Raw genomic sequence first — 26956 nt, 5'->3', positions numbered from 1 at the left:
GTCATCCTGATCAGCAGATATAAAACATCTCAAATAGGACTCCAAAGTCTGGTTTGTTCTCTCAGTCTGTCCAGGGGCGTATCTAGGGTGGGGCAGCCGGGGCGGTTGCCCCGGGCACAGCCGGCAGGGGGCCCCCTAATGCAGCGGTCTGCAGTGTCCCCCCTGGCGGCTGCGTTCTGCCGCCCCCCGGCCTGAGAGTCGGCAGTTCTCTGTGTTAGCTGTCAAGCTGACAGCTGGCGCAGAGAAGGTGCGCATGCCGACTTCCAGGGAACAATTGTACTGGCGTCTATACAGACGCCAGTACAATTGAAGCTCTGACCGCCGGGCCAGAGCGACATCTGCAGCGTGATCAGGTCATGAGATCACGCTACTGACGTCACTCCCCGGCGCCCAGAGCGAACGCTGGTGGTAAGTGCTCCACTGTGGAGCTGAAGACACCAAAGATGGGGGGTGTTAATGTGGGGAAGGGGGTTAATGAGAGGGGGGTTAATGAGTGGGGATGGGGGTTAATATGGGGAAGGGGGTTAATGAGTGGGGATGGGGTTTAATGTGTGGAGGGGTTAATGAGGGGATGGGGTTAATTTGTCTTGGGGGTTAATGTGTGTGGGGGGGGTTAATGAGTGGGGATGGGGGTTAATGTGTATGGGGGGTTAATGAGTGGGGATGGGGGTTAATGTGTATGGGGGGTTAATGAGTGGGGATGGGGGTTAATTTGTGGGGGGTTAATGAGTGGGAACGGGGGTTAATTTGTGGGGGGTTAATGAGGGAATGGGGGTTAATGAGTGGGGATGGGGGTTAATGTGTGGGGGGTTAATGAGTGGGGATGGGGGGTTAATGAGTGGGGATGGGGGTTAATGTGTGTGGGGGGTTAATGAGTGGGGATGGGGGTTAATGTGTGGGGGGTTAATGAGAGGGAATGGGGGTTAATGTGTGGGGGGTTAAGGAGTGGGAATGGGGGTTAATGAGTGGAGATGGGGGTTAATGTGTGGGGGGGTTAATGAGTGGAGATGGGGATTAATGTGTAGGGAGTTAATGAGTGGGGATGAGGGTTACTTAATGTGTGGGGGGATTTGGAGTGGGGATGGGGTTAATGTGTGGGGATGGGGGGTTATTTAATGTGTGGGGGGATTTGGAGTGGGGATGGGGGGGTTATTTAATGTGTGTGAGGGATTTGGAGTGGGGATGGGGGGTTATTTAATGTGTGTGAGTGATTTGGAGTGGGGATGGGGGATTTAATGTGTGTGGGGGGATTTGGAGTGGGGATGGGGGGTTATTTAATGTGTGAGGGATGGGGGATTTGGAGCGGGGATGGGGGATTTAATGTGTGTGGGGGGATTTGAGGACACAAAATGAAGAGTATGTATGAGGAAACAGTATGGGGGATGGGTGCAGACAGTATGGGGAGCGAACGGGTTAATGTATGTGGACACAGTATGGGGAGTGAGGGTGATGGGATGTGAGCAGACACAGTATGGGAAGTCGGGTATGTGTGAGCAGACAGTATAGAGAGTGAGGGGGTAAATATATGAGTAGACAGTATGGTGAACAGGTGGGATGTTAGAGGAGACAGTATGAGGAGGGAGTGGAATAGTGTGAGGCAACAGTATATTGCAGACATTTTTATTTAGGAGCATTATAATGACACTTCTATCTTTAAGGGGATCATGTGGAGATTTGCTGCAGAAGACCGGAGAAGATGGACGTCAGCAGAGACGGCTGTGGATGAGAAAACTCATCATGGGGTCTGGACAAGAAGAAGAAAAGGAGATCGACTCCAGAGACGATGTCATCTATAAGGTACCTGGATGTTAATATTATTTGTGATACTGACTAACTTTCATGTTTTTATTTGTTAGGAACATTAAAGGGGTTGTCCAGGTTTGTGCTGAGTCTGCAGTCATTCTATGTGACTGCAGACTTCTGAATTCTCACAGTGCTCACTGAACGCTGTCAGGATTCTCTCGTGCCAGTAATTTACATACATGCAGTCACATGCTGACTAGACATGTGTGGCCTCACTCAATGAAAATGAAAAGAGCGAGGCCGGGCATGTCTAGTTGGAATGTGGCCAGAAGTATACAAATCACATACTTGTGCTGATATGACAGTATATCGGCAAGGGAGAATCCTAAAAGTGTGCAGTGCATTAGTTGTGAGAATTCAGAAGCCTGCAATGTCAGGATTCAGCTCTGCAGGTTCCAGTGTCATCACATAGACACTTCACTCATATGCGATTTTCATAGTTATGGTCCTGTGACAACGAGCTTCTCTTCCTGCTTTCAGTTTTTTACTGAACATTGAGAGGATTAGGGAGAGCAGCTCGTGGGTACATGACTAACTGTGCAAGTCACATATGTACTTGGGGGGGGCGCCAAACCAAATTCTTGCCCCGGGTGCCAGAAAGCCTAGATACGCCTCTGAATCTGTCCATTGGTCTGAGGATGAAATGCAGAGGAGAAAGATAACTGAATTCCCAGATTGGAACAAAAAGCTCTCCAAAATCTGGAAACAAACTGGACTCCTCTGTCCGACACAATGTTTTCAGGAATCCCATGCAACCGAACCACCTGTTGTAAAAACAAGGGCACCAACTCTCAAGAAGATGGCAACTTTGGGAGTGGTACAAGATGAATCATCTTAGAAAATCTATCACAAATCACCCAGATAACAGTCATTCTCTGAGAGACAGGAAGATCAGAAATAAAATCCATTGAGATATGGGTCCATGGCCTCTTGGGCACCGGCAGGGGCATCAACAACCCACTAGAACGAGAACAGGGTTTAGAACGAGAACAAGTCCCACAGGACTGCACAAAATTACTGACATCACAAGATAAGGCAGGCCACCAAAAAGACCAACTCACCAAATCTCTGGTACCAAAAATACCTGGATGACCAGCCAACGCGGAGCAATGAATTTCAGACATTACTCTCTTCCTCCACTGGTCAGAAACATACAATTTTCCCATAGGGCAACGCTCAGGTTTGTCCTCCTGAAATTCCTCCAGGGCATGTCTCAAATCGGACGAGATGGCGGAAAGAACTACCCCTCACCTAGAATGGCAGTAGGCTCAGTCACAATAAGAGAATCTGCAAAGAAACTCCTAGGGCGTCCGCCTTAACATTCTTAGTGCCCGGAAGAAAAGAGACCACAAAATTAAAACGCGTGAAAAACAAGGCCCACCTAGCTTGACTAGGATTCAAGCGTTTGGCTGATTCAAGATAAATTAAATTCTTGTGGTCGGTGAGGACCACAACTTGATGTCTAGCTCCCTCCAACCAATGTCTCCACTCCTCAAATGCCCATTTCATGGCCAACAATTCCCGATTCCCCACGTCATAGTTATGTTCAGATGGGGAGAATTTTCGAGAAAAGAAGGCACAGGGATTCATTTTAGAAGTCACTGGATCTTTTTGGGACAACACAGCTCCTGCACCAATCTCAGAAGCATCTACCTCCACCTGAAATGGAAGTGAGACATCAGGTTGCCATAGAACTGGAGCAGAAGTGAATCTCCGCTTAAGCTCCTGAAATGCCGAGACTGCCTCTGGAGACCAATTCACCACATCAGCGGGCTTTTTGGTCAGATCTGTCAGTGGTTTGACAATACCAGAAAAATTACCTATGAATTTAAAATAGAAATTAGCAAAACCCAAAAACTTCTGGAGAGCCTTCAAAGAAGTGGGCTGAACCCAATCATAAATGGCCTGTATCTTGGCCAGGTCCATTTCAATAGCCGACGGAGACAAAATAAATCCCAAAAATGAAATCCTCTGAATACCAAAGAGGCATTTCGATCCCTTAACATACAGGGAATTTTCCCTCAAAATCCAGAACACAGTCCGGACATGTTCCACATGAGAATCCCAATCACTGGAAAAGTTCAAAATATCATCCAGATAAATGATCAAAAACTTATCCACAAAGTCCCGGAAAATATCGCTCATAAAAGATTGGAAGACAGAAGGGGCATTAGTGAGCCCAAAAGGCATCACCAGGTACTCAAAATGTCTCTCCGGAGTATTAAACACCGTCTTCCATTCATCCACGTGCTTGATGCGAATAAGATTATACGCCCCCCTGAGGTCAAGCTTGGTAAACCAGCAGGCACTTTTAACTCTGGAAAATAAATCAGAAATCAGAGGTAACGGGTACTGATATTTAAGAGTGATTTTGTTAAGGGAACGATAGTCAATACAAGGCATTAATGAACCATCTTTCTTGGTCACAAAAACCCCCAGCACCTAAGGGTGAAGAGGATGGTCTATTATGACCCTTCTCCAATGACTCCTTGATATAAGATCGCATAGCATCATGTTCGGGTACCGATAAGTTGAAAAGCCGACCCTTGGGAAATTTACACCCGGGCGTCAACTCAATTGCACAGTCATAACTCCTATGAGGAGGCAAAGATGCAGACTTAGTCTCACTGAATACATCAGAAAAATCAGCCAAATAATCAGCAATATCATGAGACTGGGGAGAGGTGGAGAAAACAGGAGTGTCACGAAGAACACACTGACAACCCCAACTCACCACAGACACAGAGTTCCAATCCAAAACAGGATTATGAGTTTGCAACCAGGGAAAACCCAAAACAATAGTATCATGCAAATTGTGCAGCACCAAAATTTTACAATTTTCTTGGTGGCCCTGGGCGACCCGCATTATCACCTGGGTCCAAAACAGGGGTTTATTCTCCGCCAAAGGAGTAGCATCAATACCCCTCAAAGGGATAGGAGTCCGCAGGGGTATCATAGGAAAACTACAACGTTTAGCAAAGTCCAAATCCATCAGATTCAAAGCTGCTCCTGAATCTACAAAAGCCTTAGCGGAAAATGTAGACAAGGAGCAGATCAGAGTAATTGCCAAAAGGAACTTAGGTTGTACACTGCCCACAGCAAATGTGTGCACAAAACGTTTCTCTCATTTAGGGCAGACAGAAATAGTATGAGAGGCGTCTCCACAGAAAAAACACAGCTTATTACGCCTTCTAAACTCCTGACGTTGCGCCCTAGACAAAACCCACATTGCATAGGTTCAGACATTTGTTCAAAAGGTGGCAATGCCTCTTGTGTAGTTTTACGTTCACGTAAACGCCAATCAGCTTGAATGGCTAATGACATAGAAACATCAAGACCAGAGGGAACAGGAAATCCCACCATAACATCTTTTATGGTTTCTGATAAACCCATCCGAAAGAGAGCTGCTAGGGCATCATCATTCCATGTAGTAAGGACCGCCCACTTTCAGAATTTTTGACATTATAACTGTCATGATCCAGTGTTGGATCTGGCGGTATTAAAAGCACAAAGTGAACTTTTTTTACTTTGGTTAAGTTCAAAGGTGTTTTGACTGTCCCCGGTGGTGGTTGTGGTATTGCACCTTAGGTTAGGTTGCACTTAATTATGGTTCAGGTGTGACACTCTATAAATGGGTCTCAGGGTGTTCACTCACTGCTGGTGATATTTCTTGCTGAGTTGTTGGAGAGCCTGGTGGAAGGATGGAGCAGGATAGGAGTCCTGCGCAGTCAGCCAGAGAGAATGAGTGCCGGCTAATGGTGTCTGCAGGAAGGACTGGCATGGCTTGGTGGAGTCGCAGTTTATGGTGTCGGCGGGAGGTGCGGACATGGCTTGGAGGAGTGGCGACTTGGAAGAGAGTTGCACTCAGCATGTTTAACTTGGTTGCTGAGAACTGGACTCGAGCATGCTTGGATTCTTGGCAGAGGCTGGACTCATCTTGGGACTCTGTGTTCTGGACTGCTGCAAGTGGTGATGGACTCTGCTCCCAGGCTGCACGATGGTGACGGATCCAGTTATGGTGATGGATCCAGGTGGAGGGGAAGATGCATGCAGGTGGTGGGCTCTGTTGCTAGGAGCGCACGCAACAGAGCAAAGATAAGTGGTGTTTCCCCTGTATTGTCTCTTTCCTCATGTGTGTTGTTAGTGCAGTGGTGGGATTAGTCTCCGCACCGACCTATTCCCTAGTGAGGGTTTAGGCTCAGGGCGAGCAAGGGCGTTAAGGTACGCGTGCGGCGACAGGTGCGGAGCCTGTTTAGGGAATGTGAGGAGTGCAGGGACACTGGCTCAGGGGAGTGCAGGAGGTCTCCATTTCCCCATTCCCTATCACAGGGCCCACCATTGTTAAAGTTACCCAGGTTCCCCCCTTATTATTTAAATGCGCCTTACTGGAGGCGGTGTTTCCAGATATATGTATGCATGGCGTGTAATACCTAAATCCGCCAGGTGGAGGCGGCGTATCCACCTGCACGCTTTATTATTTAAATTTGCCCCACTGGAGACCATGACAATAACTCTGCAGAATCCTGACCCTGGTTCAATGCCAATAGGGTTTTCTCAGCTTGATCAATAGCATTAGGTTCATCATACAACAACCCCAAGGCTTGAAAAAATGCGTCCACATTAGTCAGAATAGGATTTCCAGGTGTCAGAGTAAAAGCCCAATCCTGGGGATCGCCGCGCAGCAAGGAGATGACAATTTTAACCTGCTGCACAGAGCTCCCCGATGAGTTAGGTTTCAAGGCAAGAAATAGTTTACAGTTATTCTTAAAATTCAAAAATTTAGACCGATCCCCAGAAAACACATCAGGAGTAGGGATTTTTGGTTCAACAGCAGGTGATTGGGCAAGATAGGTGGAAATTCCCCGCACTTCAGCAGCGAGCTGCTCAACACAATCAGACAATTGCTTAATCTCCATTAAAGAAAATATCCTCCTACGGCCCCAGAGAAAAAGAGGAAAAAATATATATAAAAAAAAAATTCTGACACTTTTTTTTGTTCCTTTTTTTTTTTTTTTACAATTCTCTCCTGCTTTTGAGTACCCTAGAATCTGCGGTTTAGGCTGGTTATCCTGTTATGATTGGGTCACCGAGGAGGAAAGCAGACCAAGCTAAGCCACAGAAAACCAGAGAGGTTGGTAACTAAGCGGATTGCAGACCCCTGATCCTATCCACACAACTAGCAGTAGCCGTGGAGCGTACCTACGATGATTCTAGACGCCTCGACACAGCCGGAGAACTAAATAAGCCTAAAGCAAGAAAGGGGAAATCTAAACTGCCCCAGAGCAGACCCCAAAGGAATAGATAGTCCCCAAACATACATTGTCAGTGAGACAAGATGAAAACATAAAAGCAGGTAGGAAAATAGGCTGAGCAAGCGATGGGGCCCAAACTAACTTGACAGGACAGGAAAGGAAAGACACTGTCTGCAATCATGCAAAAAACCCTGAAAAAGATGCCCAACACATCTGATAGAAAAAATACTGAAGTCACTAGACTTTGCCCACTATATCAGCACTCTGGTGTATTCTGAAAACAGAGCAAAGAGAGGCCAATCTAATAAGGGACAAAAACAAACTGGCACAAACAGTAACATAAGGATGGAAATTCAGCACAGCCCCAGCCGGGGCTGGCTGACCACACAAAACTGAAATAGACATAACCAAATCAAATGTGATCAATAGCAAAAGAACACTTAGCTGGAGTATGCAGGGACTGAGCTGGAAACTAAGACCTCAGGAGGCAGGAAAAAATCACCAGCAGGGATAGAGGGAGTCAGCTGTCTTAAATCCAGTCAGAAACTCCAAATGTTCAATCGTCCTCCTCATTATCAGTGTCAGGGGTGCTTCAGCAGTACCGCCACCTCAAGTAACAAGGACACAGAGTGCACGTGGGGGACTCTTACCCGTAGTCACGGGAGTCCTGGCGTCTAACATGGGTAGGAGAAGAGTAGCTTGAGGACCTGCGGGAGGTGGAGCAACGATGAAGAGCTAGGTGCGCACAGGACCTACGATCATGTGACCGCAAGGGGCAGGGCTTAGCGTCCTACTACTGCAGATGATATAATATACTCGCTACAGGAATACTGAAGTAGAGGAGAGGGGAACTCAGGTCAAGCAAGCCAGGAGGTCATAAACAGGGCGGGCAGCAAGGTACAGGAGGGATAATCACAGAAAGGTCAATACATAGCCAGGGGTCATACACAGAGCGGGCAGCGAGCTACAGGAGGGATAATCACAGAAAGGTCAATACGTAGCCAGGGGTCATACACAGAGCAGGCATAGAGGTACTGAGTCAGAATACAAGAGACGTTAACCAAGACAGGACCGAATGAAACACCAAGCAAGCATACGAAAACAGGCATGAAGCACAGACAGAACAGGGTCAGGCACACTCAGCTAGGAGTATAAACGACAGGGGACGGCTCCTCCATGAGGCTATAAGAACCCTCCCCAGATCCATAGCGAGGCTTCCCAGATTAACCTCTGCACCACTTAACCTGGAGCCTCAGTAAACCATGACAGTACCCCCCTTTCAATGGGGGGCCTCTGGACCCCCAGGTCTCTCAGGATATCGAGCATGGTATGCCCTAACCAGGCGGTCAGCGTGCACCAATCTGGTTGGTACCCACGACCGGTCCTCCGGACCGTACCTCTTCCAGTGCACCAAGTAATGTAAAGATCTGCGAACCCATCAGGAATGTACAATGTGTTACACTTCAAATTCCATATGTCCATCCACCAGTATTGGGGTTGGAAGGGAACCTGGATCCTCCACCACTGAACCTAAACGTTTAAGCAGGGACCTATGGAAGACATCATGGAGTTTCAATGATGAAGGAACACATAAACTATACGCTACCGGGTTAACCACTTCGGTTATCTCATACGGGCCAATGAATTTTGGCCCTAGTTTGGCGGAGGGTAACCTTAGGCTTATGTGTCATGTGGAAAGCCATACCTTATCTCCGCACTGTAACGTCTGACCAGAGTCCCTCTTATAATCTGCAAAATATTTATATTTCCCTTGCGCTCTGGAAATATTTAAACGAACCTTAGACCACAGCTCACTAATCCGATTGATACAATCCTCGGCCCCTGAACAGTTGGAATCCAGACGCGAAAATTCCCCGAAATGAGGGTTTAATCCGTAATTAATAAAAAAAGGTGACCTACCAGTGGATTGATTAATTCGATTGTTGAAGGCAAACTCCGCCAACGATAAGGCATCGCACCAGTCATCCTGTAAAGTGGAAGTCAAACACCAGAGAATCTGCTCAAGCGACTGGTTGGTGCGCTCCGTCTGTCCATTGCTCTCTGGGTGATAAGCTGAGGAAAAAGACAGTGATATCCCCAGCTTTTTGCAAAAAGACCTGCCAAATCTTAGCTACGAATTGCGCTCCCTTGTCGGACACAATGTTCATGGGCACTCCATGAAGACGAACAATCTGGGACAGGAAGTGTCTAGACAGGATTTCTGCTGATGGTAGCTTAGCCATAGGTACAAAGTGTGCTAGTTTGGAGAACCTGTCTACGATTACCCAAACTACAGTGTTACCCCGGGATGGAGGGAGGTTAGTAATGAAGTCCATGGACAAATGAGTCCACGGTCTTCTTGGAAAGGTACCAATTCCCCGGCCGGCAATAAGAGCTCTTGGAACGGGCACATACCCCACATGCTGCGACATATTTCTTGATCTCTGCAGACATTAATGGCCACCAAAAAACTCTCTTTACTGCTTCACATGTGGCTGTAATACCTGGGTGAGCACCCAATTTCGAGTCATGGAACTCCCACAGGAGTTTAGTGCGCAGATGCTGTGGAATAAACAATTTATGTATAGGTTTGGAGTTTGGAGCTAAAGATTGAGCCCCCACAATCTCCCGCTCCAACTCCGATGACAGTTCCGCAATCACCATCCCTGGTTGAAGAATGGAGGAGGGTGGGTCAGGGGTGGACAGCGGCTCAAAACTACATGATAATGCATCTGCTTTCACGTTTTTAGACCCTGGACGGAAAGTAATAGAAAATTGGAATCTGGAGAAAAAAAGTGACCAGCAGGCCTGCCTGGGCGTTAGTCTTTTAGCAGTTTTAATATACTCCAAATTTTTGTGGTCAGTGATGACCGTGATAGGGTGAGCTGCCCCTTCCAAAAAATGCCTCCACTCTTCAAACGACAATTTGATCGCCAGGAGCTCTCTATTCCCCACATCGTAATTTCTCTCTGCTAGAGAAAAAATTTTTGAGAAGTAGGCACAAGGCCTGAGGTTAGTCAGAGTGGCAGGCCCCTGAGACAACACAGCCCCCACCCCCACCTCTGAAGCATCGACCTCCACAATAAATGGCATAGATGGGTCTGGTTGAATCAATACTGAAGCAGACATGAAATGTTTTTTTAGAACAAGAAAAGATTGTTTAGCTGCAGAAGACCAATTCCTAATATCAGCCCCTTTGCACGTGAGATCAGTAAGGGGCTTAACTATCTGCGAGAAGCCTTTGATGAACCTACGGTAATAATGTTTGAATCCCAAGAAGCGTTGGAGTCCTTTAAGGTCCTGAGGTTGGACCCACTCCATGATGGCCTGCACTTCTTGGGATCCATTCGAAACCCCTGTGGTGAGATTATGAGCCCTAAAAATGTTAGTTCCTGGACAAAAAATGTACATTTTTCAAGCTTGACAAACAGCTGGTTTTCTCTGAGCCTTTGCAAAACAGTTCTGACATGCAATAAGTGAGAGTCCTTGTTGGCAAAATATGTCAGAATATTATCTAAATAGACAACAACAAAGCGGCCAATGAGATCCGCAAACACCACATTAATGAAGTTCTGGAAGACAGCTGGTGCATTAGTAAGCCCAAGCGGCATTACTAAATTTTCAAACAATCCCTCTGTCGTAAGAAAAGCTGTCTTCCATTCGTCTCCTTCCCTTATTCTTATCAGGTTATAAGCTCCTCTGAGGTCTAATTTAGAAAACCACTTAGCCCCTGAGAGCTGGTTACACAAATCTGGAATCAGGGGTAATGGGTAAGTGTTCCTGACGGTAATTTTGTTGAGTTCTCGAAAGTGGAGGCAGGGACGCAGACCACCATACTTCTTTTTAACAAAGAAGAACCCCACTGCAACTGGGGACACTGAAGGTCTTATATGCCCTTTACAGAGACTTTCAGTGATGTATTCTTTCATAGCCAGGCGCTCAGGGTCTGACAAATTAAGCAAACGGGCTTTGGGCAAATTGGCCCCAGGAATCAAATCAATAGTGCAATCAAATGGCCTATGCGGTGGCAATGCCTCGGCCTCGCTTTCAGAAAACATGTCCTCAAAGTCCTTGAGGTACTCCGGAATACCCTCCAGACTGACAGAAGACTCATAGACAGATTTTGCAGGTGTCACACAAAAAACAGATTTATAACAATAGTCAGTACATTTAAAGCCCCACTTGACGATTTCCCTTTTTTCCCAATCAATCACTGGGTTGTGCTGTTGAAGCCACGGCATGCCCAATACCAGCCCTGCGGGCAATTTGTCCATCACAAAACATTTCATTTCCTCTAAGTGAGAGGAACCAACTTGCAGAAAAAAACTGCCAGAAACATAAAGAATCCCTGAACGGGTGAGGGGGGAAGAGTCGATAGCCACAATTTTCAGTGGGGTCTCCAGCCTGACTGTCCCTATCTTGAGTTGGGAGATGATATCGGAGCTGACCAGATTGAGGGAAGAACCGCAGTCTACCAATGCTGTAGAAACAAAATGATAATTGTCTACTACCAGTTCAATTTCAAGCAAAATTTTAGGGCATGAGGAAAAAAGTACCTGAAGGTCTGGGCAGCCTCCTCGACCACTACCCAGACCTAGTAGTTTCCCGTCGGTTTGGAGGATGACGTGTTATAATGAGTCACCGAAGGAGGAAAAAACAAAATACCAGCTAAGTCCAGAAAAACCAGAGAGGTTGGCAGCTATCGGATTGCAGACCCCTGAACCTATCCACAACAACTAGCAGTAGACATGGGGGGTTCCGATGGTGCCCAAGACCCCTCGATCACAGCCGGAGAACTATATAGCCTAAAGACAGAAAGGGGAAAAACTAAACTGCCCCAGAGCAGACCCCAAAGCAATAGGCAGCCCCCAACAAATAATGACAGTGAAGCAAGATAAAAACACTAACACAGATAGAAAGACAGGTTGAGCAAATGATGGGGCCCAAGCTAACTACATAGGACAGGATAGGAAAGTTGCTGTCTGCTATCCGCAAAAACCCTATCAAAATGAGCCAACCGACTGATAGGAAAAACAGGCCCTGAAGTCGCTAGGCTTCAAAAGACTATATCAGCACTCAGGTATATTCTGAAGACAGAGCAAAATATCAACAGATCAGAGACAAAAATGGAGTTCAGCTCACCCCTGGCCGGGGATGGCAGAACTCCCAAAAAACAAGGCAAAACAAAAACAAAACTGAAGGGTACAAAGAAGAGCAGAAAACTTAGCTTTGAAATGCAGGAATCAGACTGGTCTCCAAGAATCCAGCAGGAAAATCACCAGCCAGGAAGAAGGGCGTCGGCAGCCTTATATCCAGTCCTCAATTCCAGCCACCCAGTCATCATCTAGCTGCCCATGTGTTTGGTAATCAGCCTCACTACCTTCCTTCACCAGAGGAGGGAGTTCATCAGACCTCAATGGTGAAGGGAAAAATGAACTCACAACAATGACGGACACAATGGGCAATCCCTCCTCCAATGTCCTAATTCTCCACAATAAAAGCAGAGCTGCTTCTCTCAACGGCATTTCCTCTCTTTCTCTTTAACTGAGGTTTCGCCAATTTCCATGGGTACCGGACTGGCATCGACCTCTTTGCCACCCGAAAACAAGGAGGTTTCGGAGTGCATAACTCCTCTGGCTCTTAGCCGGCAATCCATCCACACTGCTTGGGTCATGGATTCCTCCAGACTGTTACGAGGGGGATGCAGGGCTAAGGCATCCTGAAGGCGCTCAGACAGGCCTCTACGGAACAGCCCCCGAAGAGCGGCATCATCCCAGGAGACCTCTGCAACCCACCGGCGGAACTCTGAGCAGAAACACTCTGCTGAGTGCCGACCCTGACGTGCATTCATCACCATATCCTCAGCCATTCGAACCCTGTCTGGTTCATCATAAATATGACCCAGGGCCTCAAAGCATCCACAGTCATTCGTTCTGGGGCCGTGGAGGCAAGAGAGAATGCCCAGGCTTGTGGGCCACCCCGAAGTAAAGAAATAATGACTCTCACCCTCTGAAATTCATCCCCGGAAGACCGGGGTCTCAGGGAAAAAAACAATTTACATCCTTCCCTGAAAGCCCTGAATTCTTTTTTATCCCCAGAGAAGGGGTCGGGGAGTTTGACAGGATCGTGGGCCCCTGCAGCGACAACCCCCTGCACAGTGTCTACTAGCTGCTGCTGGGTATGGGCCATAGAGTGCTGTTACACATTCATTTTTTGGAACATTTGAGTCAAATGCTTCACTTGATCTGATAATGCTTGCATGGGATCCATAACACTAATTTGAAAATACCCCAGACAATCTCTTTCCCTTGCAGCACAAAACAGAAAAAAAAACTGCACTGGTCGTTTATAATGTCAGGGGTGCTTCAGCAGCACCGTCACTTCAAATAACAAGGACACAGATAGAGTGCACGTGGAGGACTCTTACCCGCAGTCGCGGGAGTCCTGGCGTCTAACGTGGGTAGGAGCAGAGTAGCTTGAGGACCTGCGGGAGGTGGAGCAACGATGAAGAGCTAGGTGCGCACAGGACCTACGATCATGTGACCGCAGGGGGCGGGGCTTAGCGTCCTACTACTGCAGATGATCTAATATACTCGCTACAGGAATACTGAAGTAGAGGAGAGGGGAACTCAGGTCAGGCAAGCCAGGAGGTCATACACAGGGCGGGCAGCGAGGTACAGGAGAGATAATCACAGAAAGGTCAATACGTAGCCAGGGGTCATACACAGAGCGTGCAGCGAGGTACAGGAGGGATAATCACAGAAAGGTCAATACTTTGCCAGGGGTCATACACAGAGCGGGCATAGAGGTACAGAGTTAGAATACAAGAAACGTTAACTGAGACAGGACCGAATCAAACACCAAGCAAGCATACGAAGACAGGCATGAAGCACAGACAGAAAAGGGTCAGGCACACTCAGCTAGGAGTATAAACGACAGGGTACGGCTCCTCCATGAGGCTACAAGAACCCTCTCCAGATCCATAGAGAGGCTTCCCAGATTAACCTCTGCACCGCTTAACCTGGAGCCTCAGTAAACCATGATAATCAGGTGGCAGGCCTCTGTTAATTAGATCAGCTCCATTACCTCCTGTAACCACCAAAGGGAGCCCGGAAAGAGAACTCGCGACCCCTCTGTCAATACAACCAGCTCCACTACCTTCACTAGTAACCAGAGGCAGGCCAGAAAGTGAATTCACAACGGTCCACTATTTCTTTAGTGCTCTTAGTACTCTAACAATGGAGTTTTTTTAATTGTTTTCAATAAATGTGAAGTTTTATGGCTCTGAGTGAATCTCTCTATTCTGGACTTCTATACCTTTTCTTCCATTGCTATTCGAGTTGCTCTGGCCTGTCCGCGTATGGATTCCTAGAGTGATTTAGTCTGTTTACACAAATTGGTGGGCTGACCCACCCTTTTCCTAACCTTTTACGTGGCACCTTATCAAACACCTTTGAAAAGTACCCATCACAAACAAATCCAAACATTTGCCTTGGGGGCTTTCCAACTTGCCGAACTGCTTGCCCAGCCTATTTCAGCCAAATTGGAGGATTGCACACTTCACTGCAAGTGAGTCACATATGCAAACACATTTGAAAATATGCACTGCCTATTAAATTACACACTTGCTCTGTTCATACTCCCACCCACACAAACAAATGATACACCATTTGACAGGTCAAATGACCTGCAGGTGGCAGCACACTACCCCAAAGCACACTACTACAAAGCTGCTTACAGACATCACAAACAAATCGGAACATTTGCCTTGGGGTCTTTCCAGCTTGCTCAAGTGCTTGCGCAGCCTATTTCAGGCCCATTGGAGGATTGCACACTTCCCTGCAGGTGAGTCACATATGCAAACACATTTGTAAACATGCACTACTTTTTCGGTGATTACTTTGCCCCACCACACAAATCGTTAGTCACATATGCAAACACATTTGTAAACATGCACTGCTTTTTCGCAGATTACTTCACCCCACACACAAATAATACACCATTTGAAAGGTAAACTTGCCCCCTTCAGCAACAAAAGAGCCAAACAAACCACACATTCACGATTTTATCACTAAATTCAGTTTAACCATTAATTTTCATAAACCTGCAGAAAGAAAACAATGACCTGCAGATGGCACCTCAACCAGAAGACATTTTTGACCTCTACTTATCAAACCAATTTATTGTATTACCAATCTACATATATAAATACCTGTCTGTGTTCATCAGCTCATGAAATACATTTACATTTGACCAGCTTGCTTTTTCTGAAATTGCCTGCACCCCCGATGACAAATGTGCAAAAATTTTGCACAGGCCAAGCTAGTAATATATAAATAGGGCGTGTGCTATCAATTGTTCTGCTGGAGAAATGTATACACAGAATAATTCATCAGCAGCAGACATCGGATTTGAGCGTGAGCCACCCAGTGGGCAACCAACAGTACTGCAGCCTATTTACACTACCACAATAGCAACACAGCAGTGTTTTCACAAGCTGGTTACAGACAGGGTGAAGGATCACACTTTTTTTTCTTTTTTAAAAGGTACTTTTATTCAAATCTTGAAAAAGCAGTAACAGTAAGTTACACTATTTATTATTTACATAAAAATGTAATAAATCATGTAGAAGTGCAGATATAAAATGATAACCTTGGTAACAATGTATGCCAACACATTTCAAGCTGCACAAATGATTTCTTACATAATAAGAATGCTTTTTGATTTTTTTTTTCTACTTCCACATAACCAAATAGGAGATGGTTATATCTTAGTTTCACCAAATATGTATTATTTTATATATTAATTGTGTTTATTTTCTAGAGAACCCCTTTAACGTTTCTGTGGATTCAGGAAAAAAATATTTTTTTTCCTGAATCCACAGAAATGTTAAAGGGGTTCTCTAGAAAATAAATAAAATGAATATATCAAATAATACATTTTTATTTATAAATAAGGGGAATGTGTATATATCAAAGCTAAAATAATATCTCTGCTGAAGCACAGTTACAGTGGGGCCAAAAAGTATTTAGTCAGTCAGCAATAGTGCAAGTTCCACCACTTAAAAAGATGAGAGGCGTCTGTGATTTACATCATAGGTAGACCTCAACTATAGGAGACAAACTGAGAAAAAAAAATTCAAAAAATCACATTATCTGGTTTTTTTTCAATTTTATTTGCATATTATGGTGGAAAATAAGTATTTGGTCAGAAACAAAATTTCATCTCAATACTTTGTGATATATCCTTTGGTGGCAATGACAGAGGTCAAACGTTTTCTGTAAGTCTTCACAAGGTTGCCACACACTGTTGTTGGTATGTTGGCCCATTCCTCCATGCAGATCTCCTCTAGAGCAGTGATGTTTTTGGCTTTTCGCTTGGCAACACAGACTTTCAACTCCCTCCAAAGGTTTTCTATAGGGTTGAGATCAGGAGACTGGCTAGGCCACTCCAGGACCTTGAAATGCTTCTTACGAAGCCACTCCTTCGTTGCCCTGGTGGTGTGCTTTGGATCATTGTCATGTTGAAAGACCCAGCCACGTTTCATCTTCAATGCCCTTGCTGATGGAAGGAGGTTTGCACTCAAAATCTCACGATACATGGCCCCATTCATTCTTTCATGTACCCGGATCAGTCGTCCTGGCCCCTTTGCAGAGAAACAGCCCCAAAGCATGATGTTTCCACCACCATGCTTTACAGTAGGTATGGTGTTTGATGGATGCAACTCAGTATTCTTTTTCCTCCAAACACGACAAGTTGTGTTTCTACCAAACAGTTCCAGTTTGGTTTCATCAGACCATAGGACATTCTCCCAAAACTCCTCTGGATCATCCAAATGCTCTCTAGCAAACTTCAGATGGGCCCGGACATGTACAGGCTTAAGCAGTGGGACACGTCTGGCACTGCAGGATCTGAGTCCATGGTGGCGTAGTGTGTTACTTATGGTAGGCAAAGTTACATTGGTCACAGCTCTCTGCAGTTCATTCACTAGGTCCCCCCGCGTGGTTCTGGGATTTTTGCTCACCGTTCTTGTGATCATTCTGACCCCACGGGGTGGGATTTTGCGTGGAGCACCAGATCGAGGGAGATTATCAGTGGTCTTGTATGTCTTCCATTTTCTAATTATTGCTCCACAGTTGATTTCTTCACTCCAAGCTGGTTGGCTATTGCAGATTCAGTCTTCCCAGCCTGGTGCAGGGCTACAATTTTGTTTCTGGTGTCCTTTGACAGCTCTTTGGTCTTCACCATAGTGGAGTTTGGAGTCAGACTGTTTGAGGGTGTGCACAGGTGTCTTTTTATACTGATAACAAGTTTAAACAGGTGCCATTACTACAGGTAATGAGTGGAGGAAAGAGGAGACTCTTAAAGAAGAAGTTACAGGTCTGTGAGAGCCAGAAATCTTGATTGCTTGTTTCTGACCAAATACTTATTTTCCACCATAATATGCAAATAAAATGAAAAAAAAAACAGACAATGTGATTTTCTGGATTTTTTTTTCTCAGTTTGTCTCCCATAGTTGAGGTCTACCTATGATGTAAATTACAGATGCCTCTCATCTTTTTAAGTGGTGGAACTTGCACTATTGCTGACTGACTAAATACTTTTTTGCCCCACTGTAGCTAGGTTGGAAGTTATGAGAAGTGAGGATGAGCGATGGGATGAGATGGGAGATATCGTCTAAGAAATTTCTAAGTGCATACAGGAGCATCACTTACTTTCTCTTCAATCAAGCATTCCCCGGACTAATAAGTTATAATTACCTGAGTTTAACCGTTTAAATGCTGCATTACCATTTAATTGTTTCCTTCAGCTCCATTGATCTGCTTTACTGTTATACTCTGTTAAATTTAACACCCTACTGCTCCTCCCTGCGTGGAGAGAATATCCCTGTAAATAAACCTTTAACTCTTGGTCTGTTTCGGATCCGTGGCGACATCCTCCGTACCTGCAGTATATTATAATTACTGGGAGATACTTTGTATCTGGAAGCTAACAAAAATTGATGGCCAGTCTTTAGGAGTCAGGCATTGTTATTGCCTCTGGTGTGTACATTTTCTAGTGGTTCTTGAAGGTTTCCACAACATTGTTTTATTCGTATCAATGGTACAATGCTGTACTGTAATACCTACAAGAACCTCTGCATAGTTAATAGATGGATCCCCACAGATGTGATAATTGCCCATCCTGAGTATAAGCCATCAACTTGTAAAGGTTGGTCAACCCCTATAAATATATGACAATTTGTGAGTTTGGAGTATATGACACTGATAATAGGGCTGTCATATATGGCATTTTGTGGAGGGCATTGTGTATATGTGTAATGCAGGTAAATTGGATGCAGCAACACAGAGGCTCAGAGCAAGGGTTAACAGGGGTTTGGTCTAATTAACACAGGGAGGCTTCTCCTTGCAGGGAGTAAAAGGGTTCAAACAGATTTTAGGTTAACGAACGCAAAGAACAGGTTAGCTTAAAGCCACAGTCTAGGCATTTAACTGTTTCTCTTATCGTGAGTTCGTGATTGTTCACTTCCTCAAAGATGAAAGCAGGCAGCCAGCTGATGCCAGTTTTGTGATCTTCAGGCTTCTCCGCCCAACAGATCGTTATGCACTCTTTTGGAGCAAGCAGGCAGTCTCCGGTCTGACCCATTGAGCCCCTAGTCCATCACACTGCTCAGCACCTGAGAGTCTTTCACCACAATCTCCCATCCAGCGTGCTCTGCAATTTGGAATTCCACACAACACTCTCCCATTCAGCATGCTCTGCAATCGGGAGTTCCGCACAAAACTCTCCCACTTGGTGTGCTCTGCACTTGTCCTCTCTCACCAATGTACGGAGTAACTCTCCCTGTGGCGCGCTGCAGGTCCCTGCCCTCTCGCTTCTACGGCGGGAACTCTCTCTGCCTTCCCATGCAAAAACTCTTCTCTCCCTCCCGCTTACCACGCCCCCTCTCAGTAGGTTCTGAGTCCTCTCCATCCTCAATTTCCTTCCCCCTTGCAAAAAGAACAAGGCCCCAGCAGTTCAGGATCTGGTGCTCTGTCAGCACCCACAGCCTGGTCTTCTTCCTTATACCCCTGTTCTTCTTTAACTCACCACTCCACGGGTGAGAGCTCTTTTACCAGACTTTCACATTCTTCCACTACTTGAATGATTCATTGCCAGATAAACTGATCTTTTTCATAACAGGCGGGATGCACTCCAGCTGTTGTTCGCTTGGATCGGTGTAATCCAGATTGACTGATGGGAGGTGAAGAGTTGTTTTTCTCCAATGAATCTGCCATTCCTATCGATTCAAGCATTGGCACCTCAGTGCTTCCCCGGGGGCGGTAGTCAGTGAACTGTTGAGGTCTGGGGATGAGGCCAGCATCTCTTCTTCGTCAAAGTCGAGAACTGTCGGAGTAGGCACATTGATAACTTTTGGCGATTCTTTTCCATCCTCGGGTCCTTTGACAGGCAGGGCCGCAACATGCTATGGTGGACTACCCGGGTAGGGTCTTCTTCTGCTCGTTCACATTGGACTTCATAGAACAGCCCGTCAGAACCGACTTGACGTGTCACCCGATGCAGGGTTCTCTTCCATCGGCTCTCCAGTTTCCCTTGTGGCCGCTTATTCCAGATCAACACCTGGCCTCCTGATCTCAGAGCTGTCCCTCGAGTAGGTGTCATTTCATGATGCTGGAGTTCTCAAAACTTCATCTGTACTAGCTGGCGGAGAGTCTGCAGTCGATTTCAGTGTTCTCGAACCCAAGAAGACACCCCTGTCCGCGGGTAGTCCTCTTCTGGGTCCAACTCCAGCTCTGTGATCTCTTGCCCCTTTCACACAAACAACAAGGTATATGGAGTGAACACCGTCGTACTGTGTACTCGGTTGTTGCACACTCACACCAATTCAGCTACATAGTAATATAGTAACATAGTTAGCAAAGCCAAAAAAACACATTTGTCCATCCAGTTCAGCCTATATTCCGTCAGAGTAAATCCCCAGATCTACGTCCTTCTTAAGAACCTAATAACTGTAAGATACAATATTGTTACGCTTCAGGAAGACATCCAGGCCTCCCTTGAGCCCCTCGACTGAGTTCGCCATCACCACCTCCTCAGGCAAATTCAGGCCAACGTATCTTCCGATCTTTTAACATTCGAAGCATCTGGATCAACGTCCGATTAAGGCGTTCACAAGCTCCATTCCCCTGAGGATGATAAGGAGTAGTCCTTGACTTCTCAATCCGGTATAAGTGATGCAATAGTTCCATCACTCCACCTTGGAAGCAGGCACCCTGATTGGAGTGGATTCTCTTCGGGCAACCGTACACCCAGATGAAGTCTCGGCAAATGGCTTGTGCAGCTGATTCAGCAGTGTGAGTCCGAGCCGGAGTCACTACAGCAAACTTGGTGAAATGGTCAGTCATCACCAGACAATGTCCATCTCCGAGATGTGCCAGAAGTCACGATGGTCTGTGTTGGGGCCATCTGTTCTTGGGGTTTGGCTAGCTCACAGTTTCGACATCTTTGGCAGGCCTCCTCTACTGCAGCCCTCAATCGTGGGTGATACACCAGCTTCTGTAGCTACTGAAACGTCTTCTCCGGACCGAAATGAGCCCTCCTCTCATGAGCCTCTGTAGCCACCAAGTTGATCAATTTTTCTGGGAGCACTATTGCCAAGTGACTCCCAATTCTCGTTGTAGCTGTACTCTTCAGTATGACAACCCATCTTCCAGATGAAGCCTCTCCCACTGTCTCAGAATCTGCAATGTCCCTGGAGACAGAGTGTCCCTCTCTTGCCAGTTGTGAAGTTGCTTCAGGTCCAGCCATTGTCGCAGCTGAGTGAATTCCCTATCTGTCTTTTGAAGGTGCACCCAGTCATCCCTGGGCCTTCCCAACACCTGTTCACCAGACATCTCCCCAATCTTTCCCTGCATCACCACCAATGATCTGGCAAGGTCCCGAAAACCAGGAATCTCTTCTGCCTCCAGCTCTTCATCCCAGTCACATTCGGGCTGCTCATGAGTCACATCAATGTGCATGTTCTCAGCCCTGGCCCAGTAAGCGATCTTGTACCAAAACTTTGCCATGCGGGCCACCCATCATTGCTCCAAGGTCCCCAGTTTTGAATTTTCCTGGTGGGCTAGGGGATTATTATCCGTGCGCACTAGGACTTCTGACCCCGACAGGTACTCTGCAAACTTTTTGATCATTGCCCACACCAACGCTAGTAGTTGCAACTTAAAGGAGCTGTAATTGTCCGGGTTCTGCTCAGAGTCATGAAGAGACCGTCTCGCATAGGCTATTAGTCATTCTTTTCCTCCCTGCATTTGTGATAAGACTGTCCCCAGACCATACAGACTTCCATCAATGTGAAGGATTGCGATAAATCCGCATAAACAAGTATTGGAGCTTCTGTAAAGACGATTTTCAAGGCTCTGAAAGCTTCTTCCTCGCAGTTTCCCCATTGAATAGTTCGGTTCTTCAAACCAGATGGCACTCCTTTCAGCAATTCCAATAAAGGATTAGCGAGACAAGTGATGTCTTTCACAAACCTTCGATAGTACCCGGTAAGCCCCAAGAAGGCCCGAACATCTTTCATCGTTGTCGGGGTGGGCCACTCTTGTACAGCCGCTATCTTCTCACGCGCCGGCCACACTCCTTTGCTGGACACGATATGCCTCAGGTGCTCAATTTGCTTGTGGAAGAGATGGCATTTCTGGGGCTTCACCTTCAGACTGTGACTCTGCAGCTGACTTAGCACTTGTTCCAGCCACTGGAGATGCTCTTCGAAGGTGGCTGCGTAGACAATGATGTCGTCGAGGTAAATAAGTGTTGCTTTAAAATTCAAGTCCCCCAGGCATCTCTCCATCAACCGATGGACGTCCCGAGGGAGGGCGTTGGTCAGGCCAAAAGGCATTCTATTAAACTCAAACAGTCCCATGGGCAATATGAATGCCGTCTTCGGCTGGTCATGTTCAGCCATGGGCAACTGCCAATATCCGCTGGCCAAATCCAGAGACGAAAAGTACTTTACCTTTCCCAAAGCAGACAAGGATTCCTCTATTCTAGGCAATGGATAAGAGTCATGCACTGTGCAAGCATTTAGTCATCTGTAATCGATGCAAAAGAGCAGGGTTCTCTCCTTTTTTCGAACTCAAACTGTGGGGGGCCGCCCACAGACTGACTTTCCCGTATGACTCCACTCTGCAGCATGTGAGCCAGCATCTGCTTTACTTCCTTATACATCTGAGGAGGTATCTGCCAATATCTTTCCCAAACTGGTGCAGCACATCCTGTGGGAATCTCATGGGTGATCACCTTAGTGCAACCGAAATCATCTTCATGGTGGGCGAAGACCTCCTGGTAGCACTCTAACACAGTTTTCACCTGTTGCACCTGTTAAGGTGAGTGTTCCGTAAATTAAGCCCACAAATGCTCCAAGATCCAATGACCCTCCTTTGTGCTTCCATACGAGTGCTCCGGTGTCATTGTGACGGCTAGGGTCCAGGAATCACCTTGCATTACTGCCAACTGCACGGCCTCCGGCTGCACCAGTTCTTCTGGCATTTCCAGAACCTGAGCCACTTCACTCTTAGGTGAGAGGGTGATGCTACCTTCTCCCAGGTTGATGCACCGCACTACATTACCATCATGGACTGTGGCTAATGTCTGAGCTAGGAGGAGTCCAGGGGGTACCTGATCCACCGATGTCAGCTCTATCTGCACCTCCACCCGCTTGAGGAGCGTACAGCTCATACAGGCAATGTGAGTACCGTTTGACCAGGCGGTAATGTAAGTTTAGCAGTTGCGGGAACCATCACCTTTCCTAGAATTTTCCCTTCACTTGACATTTCCTGAGCCTGGGCAGCTCGAATTAGTTGCTGAAATACCATTCTTTGGGGAGTTTGCTGGCTCCAATGGTCCAAAAAGGCCTATAGCGGCTCACTGTTCATGGAGGGATCCGATTCCTTTCAGTTCATTCATCCCGAGAGTCACGACAGGCCCGCTCTGACATCCCCAGCGACCAACACCACCCCTTTTTGGCCTACATCCTTTCCACACACTCTAATCTCCATCCAGACCACCTCTGACACCAGAATGGGAACACCGGGCCCCACTTGTTATGATTCCACCACACGGCAGGGGAAGAGGGTGCCACTGAGCTCCACCCACCACTGACCCTACCTACTTGCCGGTCCCACCCTAGCCGGTGGGCGACAACCGGGCGGCGGTCCCTACCTCGGCGTAAGTGCAGGGAGCTACAGTGAGGGTAAACCGAGGGTGGAATGAGTGCAGGACAACCTAAGGGAGACAAGCAGCAGCAAGGAAGACTCCTAGAGTGAAACTAAAGAGTGAATGAACCTGAAGGGTAAAACCACAAAAACCCCAAGCTAACACAAAAATACTAAGATTTCAGCAAAGACCAAAGCGGAAAGCTGGAGTCCCAGAGGTACTCAACGAAAGAGAGACCGGGAGGCTGTCAGAGGTTGTACCGGACAGCGCTGTAGGGAAGACAGGAATCCGTACCACAGAAGAATCACCGGCAGGGAGTGAGAGCCCTGTGGAGTGCTAAATAGGAAAAAGGCGGGACATGAGCACAGGAAACAGTGAAGCAGCCAATCACCAGAACGGAGGAAGAACAATGAACGAAAAGGAACTAGTTGATCAGAAACTGTATAATACGAATGGTTGTGTGGCACAGCAAGTAAGGCAGCGAGACTTGCTGTGGAAAACAGACTAGACCCCGGTACGAATCCTGACATTACCCCCTCCCTTATGAGGGGCCCCTGGACCCTCACACAGGGAAGGCTTCTCAGGAAAATTGATATGGAACCTCTTACATAACCTGGGAGCATGAACCTCAGAATGAGACACCCACGACCTCTCCTCAGGGCCATACCCCTTCCAGTCCACCAGGTACTGCAGGACCCCACGAACTTTCCTGGAATCCAAGATCTTTTTTACCTCAAACTCGGGGTGACCAAGTACAACAACAGGAGCAGGAGGTGTGTCAGCCGGACAAACTGGAGGTACATAAGGTTTTAGGAGAGCGACATGGAATACCTTATGCACTCTCATTGCCTGGGGGAGATCCAATTTGACAGAAACAGAGTTGATTATCTGAGATATTTTAAAAGGACCAATGTACCGGGGAGCCAGTTTACCAGAGGGGACTCTTAGTTTCAGATTTTTAGTAGAAAGCCACACTTTCTGCCCAACTTCAAAGGAAGGACTTCTCCTCCTTTTCATATTAGCAAAGTGGCATTGTGACTCCTGAGCCTTTTTGATGTTGCCTTGGACTTGCTCCCAAACTGACCGCAGATCAGAGGAAACAATCTCTACCTCAGGATTGTCCGAGGGGTCCTCAGAGAAAGTGCTGGATTTAGGGTAAAATCCCATGTTGCACAAGAAGGGAGATATCCCTGTGGAAGAGTTTACCCTATTATTTATGGCAAACTCTGCCAGGGCAATAAAAGATGCCCAGGTCTCTTGCTTATCAGCCACATAGCAACGTAAGAATTGTTCAAGGGCTTGATTGGCCCGTTCTGTCTGCCCATTGGTCTCCGGGTGAAAGGCCGATGAGAAAGCAAGGGAAATGCCAATTTTACTACAGAAAGCTCTCCAGAATTTGGAGACAAATTGGGTACCCCTATCTGACACAATATTAGAAGGAATTCCATGCAGCCGCACCACATGATTTAGAAACAAGGGGACCAATTGCTTGGCGGATGGCAATTTGGGTAAAGGAATAAAGTGTGCCATCTTACTAAAGCGATCCACCACAACCCACAAGGTAGTCATTCCCAGGGAGGAAGGTAAATCAGTAACAAAGTCCATGGAAAGATGGGTCCATGGCTTGGAGGGAACAGGTAGAGGACATAGTTCACCCAAAGGCCGTGAGCGGTTAACCTTAGACCGGGCACAAATGTCACACGCCTTGACATAGGCAGTGGCATCCCGGCGTAAAGTCGGCCACCAAAAATTTCTGGAGATTGACTCCATCGTACCAGAGATACCAGGGTGACCTGAAAGAGGAGAGTTGTGGTGTTCATTCAGCAGTCTCAAACGCAAATGACAGGGAACGAACCATTTATTATCAGGAGAGCCGGACGGAGACAAATGTTGAAATTGCTTAACTTCAGCAAACAAATCAGAGGAATTAGCAGCCAAAAATACTTTATCAGGTAAAATGGGAACAGGTGGGATGTTTGACAGTTGTTCAGGCAAGAAGCTTCTAGATAGCGCGTCTGCTCTGGCGTTTTTGCAACCGGGTCTGAAAGAAATCACAAAATTAAAACGTGAAAAGAACAACGCCCACCTTGCCTGTCTTGGATTAAGCCGTTTGGCCGTTTTGAGATATTCAAGATTTTTATGGTCGGTGAGGACCGTAACAGGATGTTTGGCTCCCTCCAGGAAATGTCGCCATTCCTCAAAGGCCAATTTTATTGCGAGCAGTTCCCTATTCCCAATATCATAATTTTTTTCAGCTGGGGAAAACTTCTTTGAGAAGAACGCACAGGGTTTCAAACAAGTCAAAGACGAAGTCCCCTGAGAAAGTACTGCCCCTACCCCTGCCTCCGAGGCGTCAACCTCAACAATAAAGGGTCTCTCCTGATCGGGCTGGGTAAGAACAGGAGCAGTGGCAAAGCTCTCCTTAAGAAACGTGAAGGCATCCACTGCATCCTTACTCCAGTTTACCAAGTCAGAACCTTTCACAGTAAGATCTGTGAGAGGTTTCACCACAATGGAGAAGTTTTTTATAAACTTGCGGTAAAAATTGGCAAACCCCAGAAATCTTTGAAGAGCTTTCAAAGATACAGGACGAGCCCAATTAAGAACCGCTTTTACCTTCTCTGGCTCCATTGTGATGGCCTGGGGTGTCAAAATATGACCCAAAAAAGATAGACTTTGGCTGGTTTCACATTAGCGCATTTTCAGCGCGCGCACGGCCGGGGGTAGCTCCGCCCCCAAGCCGGCTCTCTGCCCGGCGTGCCCGCCCCTTGCTTGTAGCGCCGCCTACTAGCGGACAGCGGCGCCTGCGATCGGCGCACCCTATCTTTAGCATAGGGTGCGCCGATCGTGCGCAGGCCGTGCGCTAGTTGCGCTTTGACCTGCGCTGCGCACTTTTGACGGTGCGCCGTGCGCGCCAAAATCAAACTTTTCGGATTTTGGCGCGCACGGCGCACCGTCAAAAGTGCGCAGCGCAGGTCAAAGCGCAACTAGCGCACGGCCTGCGCACGATCGGCGCACCCTATGCTAAAGATAGGGTGCGCCGATCGCAGGCGCCGCTGTCCGCTAGGAGGTGGCGCTACAAGGAAGGGGCGGGCACGCCGGGCAGAGAGCCGGCTCGGGGGCGGAGCTACCCCCGGCCGTGCGTGCGCTGAAAATGCGCTAATGTGAAACCGGCCTTTGGACCCCGAAAATACACTTTTCTTGCTTGGCGAAAAGTTGGTTATTGCGGAGTACCTGGAGAACATCCCTTACATGATTTAAATGTGAGTCCCAGTCAGGAGAGAACACTAAAATATCATCCAGATAGACAATTACATAGCGGCCAATAGCATGTTGGAAAATATCATTGGTGAAATTTTGAAAAATCGCCGGAGCATTGCACAGCCCAAAGGGCATAACCAGACACTCGAAGTGGCCCTCAGGGGTATTGAAGGCGGTCTTCCACTCGTCGCCAGCCTTTACACGAATGAGATTATACGCCCCTCTCAGGTCCAACTTCGAGAACCATCGAGCCCCCTGAACCTGGTTGAACAGGTCCGGAATCAACGGAAGAGGATATTGGTTACGGACAGTTATTTCATTAAGACCTCGGTAGTCTACACACGGCCTAAGTCCTCCATCCTTTTTACTGACAAAAAAGAAACCTGCGGCCAGAGGTGAGGTGGATGGACGGATATGCCCCTTTC

The sequence above is a fragment of the Dendrobates tinctorius genome, unplaced genomic scaffold (genome assembly GCF_039654945.1).
Source record: "Dendrobates tinctorius isolate UK_male_01 unplaced genomic scaffold, ASM3965494v1 ptg000062l, whole genome shotgun sequence".
In the NCBI taxonomy this organism is placed as follows: Eukaryota; Metazoa; Chordata; class Amphibia; order Anura; family Dendrobatidae; genus Dendrobates; species Dendrobates tinctorius.
Note: the sequence above shows the minus strand (reverse complement) of the source record.